At 40.1% G+C, this 6,727-nt stretch overlaps 1 non-coding gene across 1 annotated transcript; it reads right to left on the bottom strand.

The window, feature by feature from the left end:
* Positions 1-6,172: 6,172 nt before the first annotated feature.
* LOC141610085 (small nucleolar RNA R71) lies at positions 6,173-6,279 on the bottom strand. The gene has a single exon (XR_012527979.1). It is a non-coding gene; the product is annotated as a small nucleolar RNA R71 (small nucleolar RNA).
* Between the last annotated feature and the right edge of the window lie 448 nt (positions 6,280-6,727).

A 6,727-nucleotide genomic window follows, 5' to 3' on the forward strand; every position in this document is an offset into this window, starting at 1 on the left:
TGACAAGGCTTGAGTAGCCTCGTACACAACCCGCATATCCTCATGCATAGCCTTCCCTTCCTTCCACAAAGCCCCGCCTTGACTAGCCAAATTAGCTAACGAACTAGAATGACGAACACACTTCTTTGCCGCCCTAGCCGCATCCTTAGCCATAGCATCCACCCGTGCTTCAAGCCCATGTAAATAAGCCAAATTAGCTATAACTAGAATGACGAACACACTCCGGTAATTGATCAACTTTTGCATTATCCGGAGGTAACTTTTATTTCCGATACCCATAGAAATACCTTTGTCAAGTTTGCTATGAAGTCATTACAATCCACCAAATTCATATGTGAAGATACCTTAGAAAAATTGGGTGTTCTTGAGCAAACAAAAGCCTTTTTCAATGCCATGGGGTTGAAGAAATTGTTTGAAACAAGGGAATTGACATACCCCTCCCTTACCTTGGAATTTTTAAGTTCCTTGAAAGTCACCAAAGTTGAGAATAGGGAGAATCTCGAGTTTCATCTAGCTAATGTTAGTAGACGCATTACCTTTAGGGAATTGGGTGAAATTTTGGGTCTTAGTGATGAACCGAGTTATTTTAAGAGTTATGGAAAGTATGACCCCGAACCTCTTTGGGAGGCAATCTCCGGGAATAAATTTGAGGATTTTCATGCGAGTCGTGCTCTTTTGGTCCACCATCCGGGCATAAGAGTATGGCACAAGGTCGTGGGTAACACCATAATTGCTAGGAAAGATACCAACCATTTCACAAGACTTGATTTTATTCTCCTTGAATCGGCTTTGAATATCGAAAGAGTACACACCAAGCCTTACAATTCTTTGAGGCTCTTGGTAGATAGATGGCTCAACATTGATTGTGGGAAGAAGGGCACGACCGTTATTGTCAATGGCGGCCTAGTCACACTCCTAGCCAAGCACTTTGATCCTAACTTCAATAAGGATAAAAAGTACAAAGCAAAGGAGGGTGGCCATCTTGTTGATATGCATACTATGATTCACAAGTTCAAGTGGGTTGCCCATAACCCCCTTGACACTAAGTATGGATGGCTCACTAGTGAAGCTAGATCGTTCACCTTGCCTTCGAAGATTTGCCGTCTAAGCGTCCACCGGACCAATTATCTACTTTCCCTTTCCAAAGAAGCCGAGTATATCATTCAACAACAAAAGGGTGATCTTGAAATGTCCTCCTCTTCCATTGTCATACCACCTTACCCCTTTAAGTATGAAGAGTTCAAGCCGGAAGGAGTTGAAGTTGGGAAAGACTATGTGACTCTTCTCATGCAAGCAATGCACAAGCAAGCCTATGAAGATCGGAAAAATGCCTACTTGGCTCAATATCCACCCCTCCTACACTTAGCTAGGCAAGGACTACTTGATCCATCTTGTCCTTTGCCTAGTTGGGCGGATAGAGAAGTCTTATTTCCGGGTGCATCTAGGGTCGTTTTGGGTGACAATGAGGTTGTTGGAAATGATGAAGAAGTTGATGATAATATTGAGGAAGAAGCAAGTGAAGAAGAAAAGGATGGTGAAGATGATGATGAGGAAGATGAGGAAGAAAGTGAAGAAGCAAATGACAAGGAAAGTGGCAATGTGACCACTTCTCATGAGGGAAGTGATGGTGATAGCATGATGGAAGATTAGCAAGCCTTGGAGACTCCTACTCTCTCATGGTTTGTCTATTTCTCTCTTTGTATTTTATTTCATTTTGATCATTGTTGGAGTAGTCCTAACCCCATTAGAGAACTCACACCTCGGTACCATTGAGGTGTTCTCGTTTTATTGTTCCCATTTTCAAAATCCAAAATGACAAATTAGTTTCATGCATAGCATAGTGTGTGCATGAACTATACCCATCCTTGGACATTAGCAATAGTGTCTTACTCGGTTTGGGGAAGTTAATGCATACACAACGGGAGGTAATCTAAATTATCCTCTCCGTCATAACAAAAACCATGCATCATGTAGTATAGCTTAGTATAGATTGCATTTAGTATAGAAATCATGCATCATCTTTGCATAATTTCCATCATTTTGGCCATTGAGGACAATGCCCATATTAGTGTGGGGATGGGAATTCTAACATTTAACTCTTATTCAAAAATCCAAAAAAATTGAAAAATTTCAAAAATCATAAAAATTTGAAAATTGAAAACCCAAAAACATGTTTATTTCTTGTTGTAGTCTTGTATATATTGTCTTGTATATATTGTGTTTGTTCTATCCTTGTTCACATTGATTGACTACGCCACATCCGAGACATGAGGATATTGAAGACCGCATGGTATGATCTTTCCAATCTCCTTTTTCCTCTTTATGTTAATGACTATGTGGCTTTATTTTGATTGATGCGGTATAACAATGTGAATTTAGGACTTGCATTTAGTTTATATGTCATATTAGTTGATAGAATCACTTGCATTAGGATGTTTATATTAGTTGCATCATGGCATGTAGTTGCATGTTAGAAATGTTTTGAAAAATGCCTATTTAGGAACTTTGACAAGAGCAACTAAGCCATTATAAATACTTGTTCAACTTAAGACTTTGCCTACTAGAATGGTTGTAAAACACCCTAGATAGTGTCATACTAGTGTCTTTTGACCCATGACCCAAGGCCTAGTCAAGGGTTTGCATGTGAGTCACCTATCCAACCCCGTGATGCGATGTGGACTTGGTTAACTTGTCTAGGTGACCTTGTTTGACCTTGTGGTAAGGCAACCCAAAAATATTTTATATCAATAAGCTTGAAGTGCTCATTTCAAAGAAATTTTGTCATGTGGAAGTAATGTAATGCCAAGGAAACCTCAAATGTTATGAATTGTTGAAAGTTGAGAAATTTAAGTTGTTTTGATGGAGGCGTACCACTTCGATGTGCTTTGGTGCGGGATCCATTGAATTGGGCCCCCATACGGTTGTGAATTCGGCCGCCCAGAGACAGAGTGACTATCACCCCGAAAAGCTATTATCTAGAGGTTAACCGGTTGCCTAATAAGCGATTGGCGAAAGCAAAGGACACTAGCCCGGAAGGGACAAACCCCATCTTAAATTTTTGAAATGTGAAAGTGAAATGAGGACAATTTTGAATACTAGTCATATCGACCCGTTGTGAATAAAGATTTGAGCATTTCATTCCCAAAAAGCCTTTTGTCAAGCCACTTGGTCGAGCTTGGGACGATCCATGACCTTTACTTTTGTAGAGAATTTGAGACTTGTCATGTCATATGCCACTAGCATCATAGGGATCATCATTCCACCACCATCCGATCGCTCTTGACGAAAGCATTTGGAAATTGAGGACGAAAGTAGTCTAGTTTAACACCATTTGGAGGTGATTTAGTTCCATCCTCTTAGACTTAGTAATTTGTTGAACTAGTATTTGTGAAGGATTACATGCTCCTAAATTTGTTCCTCTTTAGTGCCTCCGCCACTTGATGAGGGAGTGGCTATTCTTTTTGTAGATGCATCCATTATGTGTTTTTGTGTGCTTAAAGTTTGGATGTGTCGCCATTTTGGCAAGACCCACCTTGCCTTGCAAGAAGGCATCCTACCTCATGGTTGTCTTGTTGTGAGTTGAAGGGGCGGAGTGAGACCCGCTAATTGTCTCATATCGGCTATATTATTAGGATAGGTTAGTATTGGTCCTAGTCTTTGTCACCTCTTTACTCGGGACGAGCAAAGGTTCGGTTTGGGGATATTTGATGTGACCATAATTGGCGCATATTTAGCCCCCGAATTAGCCTTGTTCCCATGCTTTTTAGTGCTTATTTGGGTCATTTCTTATCTTTAGTTCTTTGTTTTGCATATTCTTTGAGATTTTGATCCCTTGGTAGGAAAGGAGTAAGAATCTTGCATTTTCATGGCAAAACGAGACTAAATTGATCGAATTCAATGACCAAGCATCAAGGAGAGACAAGATTAGAAGGCCTTTGTACATATCATAGTAGAAGAGCAATGTTGAGAAAGGATCCTTGAGTCCCCAAGGAAATCCCCAAGGAATTTATGAAGAAAAGGGAAGAAAAGAAGAAGATTTGTTGCTGACTGACAATCCGAGCGGATTGTCACCAATCCGTCCGTCCCGCAGCAGCACAATCCGAGCGGCTTTGCCACAATCCGCTCGGATTCCCCCTCCACAATCCGCTCGGATTCCCCTGAATCCGCTCGGATTCCAACGCCAGAATCCGCCCGTCCCGACCCTATTCCGCCCGGATTCTAGCACAGCACGGATTGTCTTCTCCAAGCTACGAAGAAAGAAGCCCTTCTCTCGAAAAATACCGGGTCCTCCTTGCTCAACTTAAAAAGTGTAATTACTAGTTTAGCCCTTAGTTAACCCTAATGCATCCTCCCTAATTTCCACTATAAATACCCCATTAGTCTAATTAGAGGAGCATGTTCTTCTTATCAATAATTAGTGTAGTTAATATCAATCAAATCTCTCTTTAATATTGTAATCAAGTATTAATCAAGTTTTAATCCAAGTTTTAGTTCTTCAATCTCTCTTTTGTTCATCCTTTATTTTGGGTAATTGAAGATTATTTTGGGTTATTGTTGGGAGATTGACAACCTCTCAATCAAGCATTTAAGTACTTCTTTTATCTTTGCTTTATTATTGGAATCATTAGTAGGTATAATCTCTTAATCCCTTTTTAATTATTGTTAATTACTTTCATTTATTCATCGTGTTTCATATTGTTGGTATGATTGACAACCTTGCTAGCATGATCAACATGATAATGAGTGAGTAGTCTCTTAGCTAGGGTTAATGGGTGATTAGGGGAAACCAACATAGGGAATGATTCATGCTTAAATTAATATGCTTTCATGTTTTATTTGCTTGCTTGTTTTGATCTCAACTCATGCACATGTTATATTTGATGAAATGCTAAGCCTATGAATCCTTGCATTTACTATCATCTTCTATCTTTTAAATGAGACTTGTAAGACATAACCCAACTCGAGTCTCATTAGACCATGCATGTTGTTGAGTAGGGAAGATTAAGTCAACTTGTAGGTGTTGTACAATCTAATCGATTCGGCTCCGGGACCCAAACTTTCCTAGGATTGTAAGATATAACCCAACTCAATCCATCACAACAATAATTGCTTGCTTATAATTTGAGAACATGTTTGTATGATCATATCCCATGATTCCCCTATGATCCCATGACACCCTAGTGCCTTTAATCAATTGTTTACACCCCTTTAATTCATCTTGCTTGTTTATTTTTTATTGCTATTTTAGTTTAGTGACCTTCTACATCAACCCAATTGGTGATACCCCTTAGACACCACTAGTTACAATAGAAATCTCATTTCAACTCCCGTCCCTTGGGATCCGACCTTTACTTGCCTCTTTACTAATTGTAGAGTTGTTTGTAGAGCTATAAATTGTGTTTTGATTCGACCGTGACCAACGACCACATCTTAATTTGTGAACACTTAGCGGGATCGCATCAAAAATGACGCCGTTGCCGGGGACAGTGTTTGTTTGATTTAGATTTCTTTTTATTGTTATTAGTTGTGTCTTTCTTCGCCTTGAGGAAGTAAAACTCCTCAAGGTTTGTTCTAATTGTTTTCGAGTTGTTTGATATTTTGCATGTCTAGAAGGTTACAAGGTGATTTGTTACCTTTTGACCGTGAAATCGAAAGAACCTTGACGAACAATAGGAGACTTGTTAGGAGGAATTTAAGAGGTATTAGTGAAGTTGTCCAACCCACTAGTGAGTTTGTCAATCCTTTCGCAATAGAAGGAGAAGAAAACCCATTACACAATACCCCACAAAATCCACCTACAATGCCAAAATTCTCGTCACACTCCGTACCCACCGAGGAGAATCTACCAAATGGTACTCCTACGCCGCAACATCTAACCGGAAATTTTATTGCCAAGTCCGCCTTCATCCAATTAGTTGAGAGGAGCCAATTTGGGGGGATGCCTAGTGAGGACCCTCATTCTCATATGGAAACCTTTTGCGACTATTGTGATGCAATCTCTCAAACGGGCGTGACTCAAGACCAAATTAGATGGGTCTTATTTCCTTTTTCCTTAATCGGCACCGCGAAGCAATGGTTGAAGGGCTTTGATAAGGCCACCCTTGGAATAGATTCTTGGAAGAAGTTGGCTCTAGCTTTCTACAAAAAATTCTACCCACCGGAAAAGACTAACATGCTAAGAGCTCAAATTACGGGTTTTAAGCAAAGGGATGAAGAGTCTTTGTATGAAGCTTGGGAGCGGTTCAAGGGAATTTGTCGCTCATGTCCTCACCATGGACTTAGCGAATGGTTTTTGGTACAACAATTTTGGAATGGTTTATATGAAGATTCTAGGAACATTCTCAATATGGGATCAAATGGAATGTTCACCGAAGTTGATGACAATCAAACGTGGAACAAGATTGAGGAAATGGCGGTCCATAACTCACAATATAGTAGACCTCGCAAGGCTACTAGAGGAGGAAAGCATGAAGTGGACTCCGTTACTCAATTGGGTGCTCAACTTAGTGCTCACATTGACACAATCAACTTGAAGTTCGAACAAGCTATGGCTAGACTTGAGGAAAACTCAAAATCATCGAAGCATCATGTTAATGCCATGATGGCATCCTCATCAATCCCAAGTGGGATATGTGAGAATTGTGGAACTTTGGGACATGACCAAGGTGAATGTAGAGGAACAAATGAACAAGTGAATGCTTTCCAAGCATACAAGAGTGGTACCCCT

This window comes from Silene latifolia, chromosome 10 (genome assembly GCF_048544455.1).
Source record: "Silene latifolia isolate original U9 population chromosome 10, ASM4854445v1, whole genome shotgun sequence".
Taxonomy (NCBI): domain Eukaryota; kingdom Viridiplantae; phylum Streptophyta; class Magnoliopsida; order Caryophyllales; family Caryophyllaceae; genus Silene; species Silene latifolia.